Below are 15528 nucleotides of genomic sequence, written 5' to 3'. Positions count from 1 at the left end.
AGATACGTAGACCTTGGCTCAGCCCCACATTGTGATCGTGGGTATTTGCTGTCATTTCTGGACTGAGGCTTTTGAGAACCTAGAGCAGAGCTGCAAAGTCCTATCAGCATGGCCCCCTTTATCCCAGTTTTTCCTTCTGGGAATAGTACCTCTACCCCGATTCCCAATCTGCCGTAGTTTTATTAACTCCATTAAAGAGGCCTCCTATATGTCTTTTGATTAGTTACAGTTATTTTACAATAATGGTGGGAAACGGCCCCACCTCTGAGATAATGTTCTAATCAGTGTGCTCTTTGCCTCTGTCTTTTTCTGAGGGCTGTGTCAGCTCCCTTCATTCTAATGAAAGGTGTGTCCTAGTGCTGGATGCACATCATCCAAGGTGAATCTTCTGCCCAGCACCATCCAGTGTCCCTAGATCCCCTCCCACACACATTCATGGACCGACGGTCAGTCATACACTATCCCTGGAAGGATTCTGGGGCAGTCAGTATTCCAGGGACTTTTGTCTCCTCCCATCTCATTTGAGGAATGGGGGAATTTACCTTTTAATATGTGTACCATCAAGGGGCAGTTCCATCCCCATGGCCATTGGATCACGAGGCATCCTGAGGTCAGAAGGCTAAGGCAGGTCTCTCTGAGCAAGCCCCAGTGATGGTTCTTAGTCCTACTTTGAGTACATCCCTCTCTATTCGAAAATAAAGTGAGTATGGATGTTTACATCGTTGTTTTCTGGGTCTTGGTGGGATTGGATTCATAGATGTTGGTGGGGGGTGGGGGTGGTTAATGGTGTTGATTTCCCCTATGGGTCCAGAATCCCATTCTGGCCAATATTTTGCTTCTAACTGGTTGATAAAACAGTACTGTGTCATTGCTTTCTAATGGTGCTGAGAAAGTAGTGTTGGACAACCACAGCCTACAGCTTTGTATCAGCTAATTCTGTTACTTCACTAGGAAAGTGTTCTTTCAAGTCCTTTTTATAACTGACAGTGAGGTAATGCAGCCATTTTTGGTGTAAATCAAAGGGCCCAGAACTTGGTTCCCAACTCAGAACCACCAGCCTAAGCCCTTGGGGGCATAGAGGTCACCAGGTGCTGAGGAGGAAAGATCAGGCTGAGAGAACAGCTCCATTCCAGGGTATTTGGATCTTTTCTGCTTCTGGACATGACCTCAGAAGACAAGATTTATGATCTTATTTAGTCTTGTACACAGCGTTGAGGGTCCATGGCTGAAGGTCATGAATTGATGATGTGTCCTAATTCATTCATTTGTTCATCAGGGTTTTTTGGTGGTGGTGGTGTGTGGGGGGGTAATTAGATTTCATTTGTTCATTTCCTTTTTTTTTTTTCTAAATGGACCTTATGCATGCTAAGCATGCACTCTACCACTGAGCTATACCCTCCCCACCATCAGATTTTAAGAGAAATAACCAGGAGCTAAAGAGAGGACCTTTGAGGCTAGGTTAGCTTTTCCTGAACACTCTCAAGAGATAGAAATATGTATAACATGTGTATATGTAAAGTAGTACCACACAGCAATACATGGTATAAAGTGCTTTATGCACAATGAGATGTTTAATGCTCAACAATCCTACAAAGTGGGTACTATTGCCCTTATTTTACAGATGAGGAAACTGAAGCACAGAGAGGGTAATGACTTATCCAAGGTGCACAGCTAGGAAGTAGCAGAGCCAGGATTCAAACTGAGATGGAACACATGACCACATGTCATATCCTGCCTCACAATATATATGGATTATGCTTTTCCATGCGGGATGAAGATCAGAGACAAGCCTTGGAGGGCCAGTCTACCTGTGGTACCTACTTTTACCAGTAACTGTCTACTCTAGGGTCTGCAGGAGTTTTACATGCCATGAAGGAAGAATGAGAAATAAGGATGGGACAGAAAAATGACCAGGACTAAAAGTGAATGTTAGCATGATAACATCACAAGGACACTAAATGTGGGCCACAGTTTGGTTTTTAAAGATTGACATGGGAACCTTACAATTTTATAGCTCACGGTTTCTATGAAATGGAAATTGACTAAATGTTTTAAGGGACTTAATGGGATTCTTGTTAGTAAAAAGAATTTCTGCCTGGATTCTTGGTGAATAAAATCTATCACAAGGGTTTATTTTTCATGTAATGAATTTTACAAGTCGATAAGGAAAGACGAACACCTCAAAAATTTGGTAAGCAATTTACAGAAGAATATAAAAATCCTTTAAACAAGAATGTTCAACCTCACTAATAAAGCTATATAACAATACCTTAGCATTTTTTACCCAGTAAAATGTTTTGTTGTTATTGTCTAATAGTATTCTGTTGGTCAATTTTGGATTATCTAAATTGCTTCAAAACTTTTTGGTAGGCAATTGGACAGTGTATCATAAGCTTTTAAAACTGGGTAAACTTTGGTCTAGTGATTCCACTTGTAGAAATTTAAGAAAATAATTATGGATATTTGAAAATATCTTTCTACACAAGGATATTCTTTAGAGTATTTCTTAGGAAAATGAAAAATTAGAAATAATCTTACATTCAGCAATATCCATTCGCTATGGGATATCTGCAGTACTTTGCCATTAGAAAAAAATATAAACTTTGAAGAGGCTACAATTGCTATGTCGGGAATCACTTTTGGAACAACTATAGCTTATAAAAGAAAATAGAGCAAATCTCTAATCTTGAGGGGAGGGAAATTAGGAAACCATTGTTCCCTTACTTCTCACTCCCCATTTTCTTTTTAACTACCAAAAATAACATATGACACCAAGAGTCTAAGAATCTAAGATAGGTTCTGCTGAAATTCAGACTATGTCTCTTCATGCAGGAAAGAGACCTAAACTTTACCTTACACAAAGAAAAAGGAAAACCTTTCTAGGTACAAAATCTACTTAAAATTTCCAAACCTGTTTCTACTCTCTGAAACTCACAGCCCAAATACAGCAGCTGAAGCAAGTGAGTCAAATAAATTTCTTCATTTCCTACCATGAAGTCCAGGCACCGTCCTGGGCAGGCACTGGGCCTAGGAAGGTTATTTTAGCGCCATCTACCTGACCTCTAAGGGCTCTCAGTCTAGTTAGAGGAGTAATTTCTTACTGTTTAGTCTTAGGACTTCATTAAAATAATGTGAATTTCAAGACTCAGTTTAGGTTATTTTGCACAAAGCCGAGAAGCATCTGGAAAAGTCTTGAGTCAGGAGATGTGGCATGTCCCCCTTACTTTCATCCCTCTTAAAAAATCGCCACTGTTGTCCACGAACAGGCAATGGACGCCATGGAGACTCTGAATCCGGAATATCTGAGGGTGACCGGGAAGGTCGGGAGGTAAGCGTGTCGCTCCGGTCGTTTCTGTGGACCTGGGACAGGTCAGTCACTTGGGGCAGAGACTGTCCTTAAGTCTACAACCGCGGGAGCTGCCGTGCCCCACATGGATTTTCCCAGGCTATTCCTCAACTGTCACTTTCGGAGCCCAAAAGAAACTTCTCGAGTGACAGTGCAGTTCTGGGGACGAAAAGGAACCTAGAGGGGATAGAAGGGGTCATGCCATAGAATGTGGGTCTGTTAGATTATTGGTGGTGTTCCTCACGCTCTTCAAAAGACAGAAACCCTAGAGCGAGGCTAACCACGCTCAAGATTTCAGTGAGGATTGGAGGCTAGAAAACCCACCCAGAGACCTGTGCTAAAAGATGTTCTTTCTTCCCTCCCGAAATATGAGCTGTTTGGGCACAGGAAATGTTTGCACTACCTTCTCGAGATGGGAGTGACAGTCGAAAGGCCCACGAGAGACCTGTGTCCAGTTTTACACATAAACATTTTTCTCCCTCCCCTCAAAGTCTTCCTTTTCAATCCACAGGTGGCTTTTTGATTCTCTGGCCGTTACCCGGTTGACCCGGACATCAACCGTTTCTTTGCGTTTACGTCAACAGAGACGCTGCTCCTTTGATCTATTTTAGTGGAAAATCTCTCGCCTTCCGCAGGGTGTCAGGATGGCCGAGTGGTCTAAGGCGCCAGACTCAAGCTACGCTTCCCCCCGCTGGGGCTTCTGGTCTCCGTATGGAGGCGTGGGTTCGAATCCCACTTCTGACACATTACGTTTTTTTCCCTTCCCCTAATTTCAAAACAAGCATATTGATAACAGCAATGTGCATAAGGAATATGCGAACCTATAGTATTAAAAATTGACTTTAAAAAATTTCTGGCAGGGACTGTTAACACCGAAAATATTAAAAGCGGAATCATCGCGATATTTTTTAGAAGCCACGAAATTTGGAGCTAAATTGTTCAATAAAGGAGATTACAAGAGATTGGGTTCTCTGAGGCATCGCAAGATAATCTAGAAGCAGCTAGATTTGGGACCCCAATAGTTCCCTCCCCTTTGGTGTCGGAGGAGAAAGGGACCGATGCAGCGGTACCCTGCTTGACTTTATACCCTGCTTACTTGCATTGTCCCAGACCCAAGCCCTCCCATGAATACTTTCTTGCCGGCTAGTGCCACTGCCTTCTGGCAGTGACAGTGCTGTCTGTAAAAAAATCTTATATAGATCCTCTGCTGTCTTCTCCATTTTCAAAAGTCATGGAACTGGTTCTCAAACATTTCCCTTGTAAATTATGTACATTCACACTCACGTTGGCATCTGATAATTATTGTTTTGTTTCCTCAGTCAAATTTGAGTACCATTTTAACTCCTGAATAAAATATGAAAGCGGTACTTTCCTCTTCCAAATGTAGCCACTATCAATATTTTACTGTATTTCTTACACTTCTATTTTTCTCTGCATTCACGTAAATATGGTCATAAATATTTCATTTGTTTTTACAGAAATGCAATCATACCAAACATACTATTCTCTGATACATTTTATCACTTAATATATATCGGGCTCTTTCTATGTGAACACTTAATCTTTTTCTTTACAAAGGAAATGTTGCAAATCATTCCACAGTATAGAAATCTCCTATTTCATTTATCCACTTTTTTTCCCCCTGAACATTTAGGATATTTCTAATTACCATTCAACCAACAAATATTTAGTGAGTACTTATTATGTACCAAGGGATTAGCCCTGGGGCTGTAGCAGTAAAAATATAAAAATATAATACAATAGGGCAGAATAGGATAGAATTAAAATTTTAATTTAATTTAAAAAAAGTAAAATCAATGTATATCCTTGTGTTGCCTATATTCCAGTCAATGACTTTGGTTCTGCCTCAGGAACACCACATTCCAAGATTTCCCTGTCTCTCAGTAGAAGAATCTACATCCTGAATCTTGAGAGTAAGTGTTTAATGTCAGCTATTGATGAAGATTCATATCTGCATTTTCATGTATTGCTCTGTCATTATGACTACTCATGAATGTACTCATTTAATTATTGATTTTTATCCTAGTGGTCAAACTGAGAACCTGGGTAGGTAAAAAGAAAGCTGATTTGACAACTGAATTCTCAGAAGACATTCACTACAGACAAGATCCCGTTGTTTCATTTGAAGAGCTACATTCTACATTCAGATGGCTTTGGTGTCGGAGGAACACCTGGAACCACATGGTTTCAAGTACTTCATTAAAAATATATGTTTCAATTAGAATATACTTCAATTAAAAAAAGATTCTGGAAGAATCTGTAGTTTCTTTGGAGAACTAGGTGAATTGGAAAAAGATAGTATGAAGGAGAGGAGATAGCAGCTGTTTCCCTTGAAAATTTCCAGAAGAAAAAAGACGCAAGGGTGCTATCATAAATGACTTTATATGACAGTGATATTGGACTTTAAAAGGTTAATTTTAGTTAAAGCAACAAACAAAAACACAATTACAGAATTTTAACAAACTACTTTAAATTTTATTTAATTTTCAATTTTCAATTTTTTTTATTTCTTATTTGAAGTATAGTCAGTTTACAATGTTGTGTCGATTTCTGGTGTACAGCATAATGTTTCAGTCATATGTATACATACATATATTCCTTTCCATATTCTTTTTCATTTCAGGTTACTACAAGATATTGAATATAGCGCCCCGTGCTATATATATACATAGTGCTATATATAGAGAGTCGTTAGTATCTGGTGGATGTGAGGAGTGAATTTGAAAGTTTGGGCTGCTTTTCTCTTCTGGGCGCAGGAAACTGAAGCTGGAGGAACCACTGAGAAGGCGAGACCTCCAGTGTCCTAGAGAGGATCCGGAAGTGACCTTGGCTGTTGTAGGCTAGGCTCGCTCTAGGACACGCCTTTAGGGTTAGGTAGTAGTGAAAGTTTAGCTCCGGTTTTGGAGCTCGGGGTCAGAAGGTGGGACTCTCAGGCTGGAAGGTTGGGGTGACTCAGGAGTGAGGTGGTCCCTGGGTTCCGCGGAAGGAGCAGCTGTGCGGACCCATTGGAACCCCAGGTCCGGACCCACTTTTCTGCTCTGGCGCTCTTGGACCCCTTGCTGGTTCTCAGCACAGGTCAGACTCGGGCCCACGCGGACCACCAGCTTCACTGCTGGGCTGCGCGCTCTCACAGGGGCTCGCAGGCTCTGCCACATGAGAGAAGTTTAAGCAAGAGAAGATGTTACTGATTATTCTTTTTCGGAGCCCTAGAGTTATTTGAAATTACAGTTTATTTGTCTTTTCAGTTTTCTCCCTGTTTTGTTGTGACATCCTGTGTTTGTGAAAACACTTCGTTAACTCTAAGGGCCTGTTTAAGTGTGAGATTATTATATAGAAGGAGGGAAATCAGCTCTTGTGGTGGAGATAGACGTATAAACGTTTAGTACCACCATCATCTGGTAAGTACAGTGGAGGCGGTGAACAAATGCTGTGGAATCACAGGGGAAGGGGCAGCTTAATTCTTTGGGAAGCAGGAAAAGCAAGAATGTTTCATTATCTGGGAATTTAAATTTGTGATTTTGTTGTCTCTTACAGGCTTTTTTTGCTTACGGACGATTACTTTGGAAATTGTCATTTGGTAGCATGTAAATAATTTTAGCATTTTTTTCCTAACAGTAATTTCTTATGCCATTTTGTAAGTCAGAATGTATCTGACATTTAAGTTGTTCTGTTTATCAGAGGTTCCTACTTCCTTGCCACAGTGGATATAACCTCAAGGAGGACTATCTCAACGGAGAGAGTTTAATACCTTCTTTGTGGGAGTTAGTTCAACCCAGCAGACCATGAAGCCAAGCAAAGCTGAAGGTTTGTCCTTCCAAGTTCCAGGGGAGCCTGTGGGATTTGTGATCCTGAAAGTGGAGGCAGATGAACATATTTGGAAACAGGAATCTGACATTCAAAGGAAGAACCCCACAACAAGGAGCTATTTTGCCAGTGTTTCAGTTTTGCTATCAAGAGACACCTGGGCCCCAGCAGCTCTGAGCTGGCTCCAGGCTGTGGGAGCTCTGCTACCAGTGGCTGAACCTGAAACACACTCAGATCCTGGAGCTGCTGATGCTGAGCAGTTCCTGGCCATTCTGCCCAGGAGCTCCAAGCCTGGGTGCAGGAGCAGCATCCTGAGAGCAGGGAAGAGTTGCTAACTGTGCTGGAGGATTTAGAAGAAGAATTGGATGAACCAGGAGAACAGGTGGGACAGAGAATGTGAGCTATCCTCAGGGAAGGGAATTAGGTCTGGGAGGAGGCATCTGCCCAGCAATTGGACAGTGGACAAATTCCTCAGTAGCCCTATTTTTCAACTAGACTGGCATGTGATGCTAGCCATGAATTTCAGTAGTAAGTCAGCAGAATGGCAAAAATAAGTCAACAAATAGTGGGCAAAGAATCTAAGGTCTCAAGTTGTTTAAAAAACCGTTACAATTCTGCTAAGAACATTCTTTCGGTGCACATATATGTGGATTTCTTTAGGCTACACACCAAGAGTGGAAGAGCTGGATCACAGGTTGTGTGTATGTTCAGCTTAATAGCTGTTGTCAAATAATTTACCAAAGTGGTTGTACTACCAGCAGTATGCGATAAGTTACAGCTTCTCTGCAATCTCATCAGCACTTGATTTTGGCTTTCATTTTAATTTTAGCCATTCCCATGAATATCTAGTATTATCTCTCTATAGTTTTAATATGCACTTTCTTGATTACTAATGAGGGTGAGCACCTTCTCAGATATTTATTGGCCTTTTGGATATCCAGTTTTGTAACATGCCTATTCAGGACTTTTGTCCACTTTTTTCTGTTAAGATTATTTGTCTGCTGCTTTCTTAAATGTCATAGACATCATTTACTTCTTTTATTTCACTCTAAAAATTGCAAGGACTTATGTTTTTATTAAATTGGGGTGCACCACCCTCCAGGCATGTAGATGCTCTAACAACTGGGAAGCTCTTCAGCTCTTGTTGTTCAAAAGTTTTTTGTTTTAGTTTTAGTTTAATATTTTATTTTATTTATTTATTTTTTGCTTTTGTTTTGGGGGGAGGCAATTAGGTACTTATTTTAATGGAGGTACTAGGTATTGAACCCAGGACCTCATGTATGCTAAGCACACACTCTACCACTGAGCCATAGCCTCCCCTCAAAAGTTTTTATAGAGCTTAATCTGCAGCTCCCCTGCCCCTCTTCCCCTACTCAGAGGTGGGTGGGTGGGATGAAAGTTCCAGCCTCCTAATCTCTTGGTCTTTCTGGTGACCAGCTTTATTCTAAGGATATCTAAGGACAGCACCCTAAGTTACCACATTAGCATTAGATTAAAAGGAGATCTTATATGACTGACAAATGACACTCCTATCACTGGGAAATCCCCAGAGTTTGAGAAGCTTTGTGCCGGGAACCCAGGACAAAGACCACATACATTTCTTACTATACCACAGTCACTCAGCATCAGCAAATCTATCAAGGGCATGTCTGGGGATGAGTTGGCTAGAGCTTGGTTTAGCAGAGATAAATGTAAATTTTCAGTCATACTCCTTCAGGAAAGAGCCAGTCTCAGCCAGTGTCCAGTTCTAAGCTCCAGCCTGACTCTTTGGCAAGAATGAAGATTATTTCATTTGAGCCTGTAAATACTTGAAAACTTTGAAATTCAGGAGGTAGATGAAATATTGGAAGTGCGCAATCACTCTGAGACTTCCCTTTTGAAAATAGTGCTTTGTAATACTCACTCTTGAACTAAAAAACAGAATGTAACATCTTTAAGTACAATGTACTAGTTAATGTGTTATTATGTTCTGTATAAAACTATGATACTGTGTTAAACTTCTCAAGGTTTCTTTCGTCTATGAGATATAGTCAGCGTACTCTCAACTTATCTGTGAATGGCATTTCCTTACTACTGGAGGTAAAAACTAATAAATGCTTTTTCTTTTAAAGTGAAACTGAGAAATATGAATCTCCCTTAAAAAAAAGGAATCAGCTTTTAATTATAGAAAACTATGGAGCAAACCACTTGAAACAAACTATTCTGTTTATTCAAGCAGCAAATAAATTTTATCTGTGTGAATATGCAGTGGTTCTCAAGTCAGGGCATTTCTACCTTCTAATCTACGTTTGGAAATGTATTTGGGGACATTTTTGAGATGACGAATTTTCATTACTTGGTCTGCATTTTTCTCCTTTCATTACAGATGAGGGAAACTATTATCACGTGCATTTTTGGTATTTCGTTTAGGAACTAATGATCACCTGCTGATAGAGATTTTTACCCTTCTGTCCATCTTACTACTTTCTCATCCTTTAGGAAGAACTGACCTCTTAGTAGAGCAAGAATTTTGAAAGAAAGTAGGTGGACGGGCTTTAGGACAACCCATAGATTGTGAAAGAAATAGTCATAGTTCTCTCTGAAGATTGTGACTTCACTGTCACCACCAGTGTTCAATTCCCAGGAGATGGATTCTGTACGTGTCCTTAGGTCTTTATACATGACAGCTTGCTTGTAAATGAATGTGATGGACTTAGCCAAGGTCACATGATTGTGTACTAGCTAAAAATTGTTTGGAGGGTAATAGGGAGTGAGTATCTGACCTGTTTGGCTTTTGAAGTGTGAGTAAAATAATGCCAGAATAGTGCTTGCTTTGCAGCACATATACTAAAGTTGGAATGGTTCAGAGATTAGCATCACCCTTGCTCAAGGATGAAATACATTCGTGAAGGGTTCCATATTTTTAAAATAAATAAAAAATTAAAATGTCAATAAATGAGGATTTGACTAAGCTATCCTTAGAATGGTAAATTTCATCCTGGCGACTGAAATCATATGATCAACTTAACCAGTACAAACCAATGTAAAACATGTGTAAGATTTAAAAAGTGAAGTTAAAATTCAACTAAATTGTGGATAGCTCCAGCTGAATTAAAATGGAGATACTTTTAAAAAATGAGGAATTTATTTTTTAATTCAGCACAGAAAGTAGGTTCAGAAGGCACCCAACAAAAACCACAACACAGGCCCAATATCTCCATTGATGAGTAGATGTACAATTGTCCCTCATTATCCATGGGTTGGTTCCAGGACCCCCAGCGGATATACCAAACTCATGGATGGTCAAGTCCCTTAAATAAATGGCATAGTATCTGCATACAACCTATGCACCTTCTCTTGTATACTTTAAATTATTTCTAGATTACTCATAATACCTAATAAAACTAAACACTATAAGCAGTTGCTGGCATGTGGCAAATTCAAGTTTTGCTTTTTGGAACTTTCTGGAATTTTTTTTCTGAATATTTTTCATATGGGGTTGGTTGAATGTGTAGATGCAGAACCTGTAGATATGGAGGGCTGACTAAATGAGTAAGGTCCACCCGCAGAAGGCTCCTAGGAAAGCCATAGTACAAGTCTCCAAATCTGATTTCCTGTTGAAACATCTTTAAGCCAGGATTCTTTAGTAGATAATTCAGTTAACTCATCCCAGTATCCTTCAGTTTTTTATAAGTTTGATGTAGAAAGATAGCATTTTATTGAAATGAAACAGTATTCCTATTTTAACCACATTTTATTCATTTCTATTACAGATGTCCCACTTTCATGGAACATGAGGTATGAAAGAAACTGTACTCTGCCACTTAAAATATCATGCCCTTCAACATGATAGAGGGCATTTATGAAAAGCCTACAACATCATCCTTAATGTTGAAAGACTAAAAAGCTCTCATCTAAGATCAGGAATGAGATGAGATACCTGTTTCACCAATGCTATTCAACATTGTACTGAATGTTCTAGTCAAAGCAATTAGAGAAGAAAAATCAATCAAATGCATCCAAATTGGAAAGGAAGTAATACTGTCTCTATTCACAGATGACATGATCTTATATATAGAAAAATCCCACAGAATCCACAAGGAAATTCCCAAAGTATCTTCTAGAGCTAGTAGCTGAATTCAGCAAAGTTGCAGAGTACAAGGTCAATATACAAAAACCAGTTGTGTTTCTATATATCGACAATGAACAATCCAAAAAGAAAATTAAGAAAGCAGTTTCAACTATAATAGTATCCAAAAGAATAAAATACCTGGGAATGAATTTAACCAAGGAGTTGAAAGACTTGTACGCTGAAATCTACAAAACACTGCTGAAAGAAATGAAAGAGGACCCAAATAAATGGAAAGTTATCCCATGATCCTAAATAGAAAGACTTAATATTAAGATGTTAACGCTACCTAAAGTGATCTACAGATTCAATATAACCCTTATCAAAATTCCAACATCCTTTTTTTGCAGAAAATAAAAAGCCATTCCCCAAATTCAAGGTGAATTGCAATATGAGTAACAAAAACAATCCTCAAAGAGAAGAACAAAGGTGGAGGACTCAGACTTCTGAATTCAAAACTTAGTATAAAATTCAGTAACCAAAATGGTATGGTACTGGCATAAGGACAGACATATAGACCAACATAGTAGAATTGAGGATCCAGAAATCCATACATTTATGTCAAACTGGTTTTCTAAGTGAATATTTATTTATATTGTTAATTGTGGTAAAAAAAAAAATCAACCATTTTAAGTGTGCTGTTCAGTAGTTTTAGAAATACTCATAGTGCTGTGAAACAGATCTTCAGAACTTTTTGTCTTACGAAATTGAAGCTCTATCCATTAAACAACTCCCCATTCCCTCCCACCCCATGAAATGTCAATCACTGTTCTACTTTCTGTTTCTATGAATTGGTTTACTTTAGATACTTTGTGATGGAATAAAATTTATGTTTTGAAGGCAGGACAAGAAAATTTAAGCATAGCACTCCCTGTCTGACAGGGACCTCCCTAATGTGCACTGTGCATCTATTACTATACATTAACCAGACCTCAAAGGCAGGAATGTCTGCACAACCATAAAGATCAATGTTTTTTTTTTCCTTCTTCTGAAAGTAATGCCAGCGATATAGTCCTTAGAAGATAACAGTCTTTTCCTAATTCTGTGAGGGGTCATGGTGACCTGCTGCTTGCTTCAAACATGTAGGTCTGGACTATGTATCTTTGGTGAACTTTTTGTAAAATGTCATTGTGCTGTTTTGTTTAATGATCCTTTGTCTTGAAAATGTGTGTAACTATCTCTGACTTCAAAAAAAGTGGAACAGTCCTTGGAGTTTTCTGAAAGACTGTCTCCCAGTTTATAATCCTCTGGTTGGCTTGAATAAAATTCTATTCTTCTTCTTTAGATTGACTGTTGATTAATTTTTCATCAACATTTGTGTAAGTAGAATCATATAGTATTTGTCTTTTTGTGACTATCTTATTTCACTTAGCATAATATCCTTAAGGTTTATCCATGTAGTAGCCTGTGGCAAGATTTGCTTCCTTTTGTAGACAGTAATATTCCATGATGTATACCACATTTTGTTTATCCATTTATCCCTCCAAGGATATATGAATTTATTCCACCTCTTGGCTATTGTGAGTAATGCTGCAGTGAACACGAGTGCAAATATTTCACTGAGTCCCTGTTTTCAGTTCTTCTGGATATATAGCCAGGAGGGGATTGCTAGATCATATGGTAGTTCTATTTTAAAATTATTTGAGGAATGTCTCTCCTGTCAGATCCATTTATGGCATTTGCATTTTTGCTAGAACTAAACCTATCAATACTACATAGAAGTTGCTCCAGAGGACAGTTCAGTTTGGAATAGAAGCATTTGGTGGCTACTGCCTTCAGGCTCTCTCTGAGATTGCTGTTTGGGAGGTAGAGGCAGTTAGATTTACGGTAGCTAATGTAAATCTGGAAAAGGCAGGTCTCAAATCATTTAGAGCCACAGTCATAGAGAATCCTAGTCAGAGACCTTGTTTCCAGAAATTTAACTCACCCTTGTCCCATGTAGTTGATTTTTTTTTTTTAGTGACTCCCCGTCCCTCTTCCCCATCTCCAAAAAAAAAAAAAAAAAGAAAAGAAAAGAAAAAAAAGAAAAGTTCAATATTTCAACTTTGAAAAGACTAAGTGCCTTCAGGTTCTCAGTGGGTCCAGTAGAAGGTAAGCACCTTGAGGATGTGCAATTTCCGCCTTGTTCATTTGTAAAGCACTTGTCAGACATTCGGGGTCCCACATATACTTGTTAAATAACAGTCTTACTTTCATGTGTGAACTGACAACCAGATGACAGCAACAAGAAGGGAAAAGAGGCAAATCAGATTTTAAACATCTTGCAAGCTTTTTCCAAACCGGCCCTAAATCAGACTAGCAAAGGGGAAGAAAAGCGACCACGAAGGGACTCGAACCCTCAATCTTCTGATCCGGAATCAGACGCCTTATCCATTAGGCCACGCGGCCAATAGCTGGGAGGTTTTTATCCGGTAAAGAATAAAATGTATATAGATAGAGGGGGAAGGGGCTTTTCTACCGTTAATTCTGATGATCCAGCTAAATAGTTCCTTGTTTAAGATTAAATTCACAAACAGTTAAAACTATTTACAACACCGTCTAAAATTTGTGAAAACTCATACATAGATGTCAGGATCTGTTAGTTGTTCATCAATGTGGGCCCTGTCGAATTCTTTAATGACTTCACTAGGTGGGGTAGAGAGGAAGACTTTGAATCGGTAGCTGATGCTGCGTCTCGTACAGAAAACAGCAAAGAGAACGCAGAGGGCAGGAATCTGAAAGAAAGATGGCGATGCTGAAGGAAGGGCAGTGATGGCCTGGAATCTTCACAGAAGGTGCTCCTGGAAGTGCAAGGTTGGCTTAAGCCCAGTAAAAAATAGTTTATTCAGTTCATATATAGTGTGAGTTTAAAAAGAATAGAGTAAATGGATGCTGTCAGGGAACTCGATGACTTCCGTTCTTGACTTGGATACTTCCCAAGTTTGACTTGTTCTTGACAAGGAGATGTCCACTGGTTCATTTATAGAGTTAATCCACAGAGCAATAGTGTTTTTTGAAAGAACCACGGTTACCAAAAGTGTGGGTGGAATAAGAAAGGTGTAGAAGAAATTCTATCCAGTCCTAGAAGTAAAGCAATAACACCCATCTATCCATTTACTCAATTTTGTTTCCTTGAAAACAGCGAGTTATTTGAAACAAAACCAAATCAAAGCAAAATTTCTCCCCTCCTGCATCTTGCACTCTTTCACAAAAAGATTTTTCCTACCAAGATTTCTCATTTCTCCCACTGTTTTCTCCTGCAGTATCTTCTTTTGAGGTTAATGCAGAACAAATTATTGCCAAACTTGTCAGTCAACATGTTTGGAGTGCCTACAGTAGACTTTGACATCTAGCTCAGGGCTGGAATCTAGGGACACTGAGGAGGGAGAGACTACTGGGGTGGCTGGAGGGTGTCCCAGAATGAGCACAATATTTCTAGTAATAACAAGTGTGCTTCCTTGTCATTACAACATAGGATTATATAAACTGATGCAGAGCACAAAAAGCAACAAAAATATCTCAATTTATTTTAGGAAGGTAGTGAAGAGGAGGAAAAAAATTTCCTCCACCCTCTTAAGGTCTTCGGCTGTGTCTGCAAATTAAAATGACAAAGACAAATTAACAAGAACAAAGCATACCAATTCATTTAATATAAATTTTCCACAACATAGGAGACTTCAAAAGGAAATGAAGACCCTAAGAAACAGTTAAAAACCTGAGGATTTTTATTCTGGGTCCGAGGAAGAATATTCTCTCTCTTTCCTTCCCCTTCTCTCTTTTGACTGCTTAACAGATTTTTCCTTCCCCCATTCATATTTAGAAATCAAAAGATTTGCACTGCCATAAAAGTAAATTTAGAATTAAAACCCTTAGACTTTACATTTCAGAGAGGGAAAAAGGAAATGAAAAGAAAATTTCTCCATGATAACTTTTACATCTATAGCTATCTCTCGATCTAATCTCAGCTTGGTAAATCACGTGACTGCAAATGTTACTGCATCATTGTTGCCCACACCCTTCAGTTCTTAGATAGCCAAGGAAATGTGGTTTTCCACTGAAATAGAAACCTATGTTTTCGAATCTGGGAGCTTTCCTTTGAAGGGGTAGGGATTGGGGGTGGGGTGCAGATATAAAGCTCAACAAACTACAGACCTGCTGCTTTCATTTCTGTTAAGGACCATATTGTAGAAATGAAACCATTTTGACACAAAACTTTAAGAAAAAACATGCTAGAATTTGTGATTTTATTAATAATCCATTGACCAAGAGT

At 39.0% G+C, this 15528-nt stretch overlaps 1 long non-coding RNA gene, 2 other non-coding genes and 1 pseudogene across 4 annotated transcripts; 3 read left to right on the top strand and 1 right to left on the bottom strand.

The window, feature by feature from the left end:
* Window positions 1-3984: 3984 nt before the first annotated feature.
* On the top strand, window positions 3985-4090 carry TRNAL-CAA. Its single transcript has 2 exons — window positions 3985-4022; window positions 4045-4090. It is a non-coding gene; the product is annotated as a tRNA-Leu (tRNA).
* A 1884-nt stretch (window positions 4091-5974) lies between these two features.
* Window positions 5975-12563, top strand: LOC106730564. Of its 2 annotated transcripts, XR_001367024.2 has the most exons (4): window positions 5976-6765; window positions 6902-6951; window positions 7046-7553; window positions 10924-12563. It is a non-coding gene; the product is annotated as an uncharacterized LOC106730564 (long non-coding RNA). The 2 variants fall into 2 exon arrangements; XR_004313491.1 differs by having other exon boundaries at window positions 5975-6765; window positions 6902-7553.
* LOC116658409 lies at window positions 9975-10075 on the top strand (annotated as a pseudogene).
* A 1031-nt stretch (window positions 12564-13594) lies between the features above and the next one.
* Window positions 13595-13667, bottom strand: TRNAR-CCG. Its single transcript has one exon. It is a non-coding gene; the product is annotated as a tRNA-Arg (tRNA).
* Window positions 13668-15528: the final 1861 nt, after the last annotated feature.

This window comes from Camelus ferus, chromosome 20 (genome assembly GCF_009834535.1).
Source record: "Camelus ferus isolate YT-003-E chromosome 20, BCGSAC_Cfer_1.0, whole genome shotgun sequence".
Taxonomy (NCBI): Eukaryota; Metazoa; Chordata; class Mammalia; order Artiodactyla; family Camelidae; genus Camelus; species Camelus ferus.
This window is presented reverse-complemented; position numbering and strand designations above follow the sequence as displayed.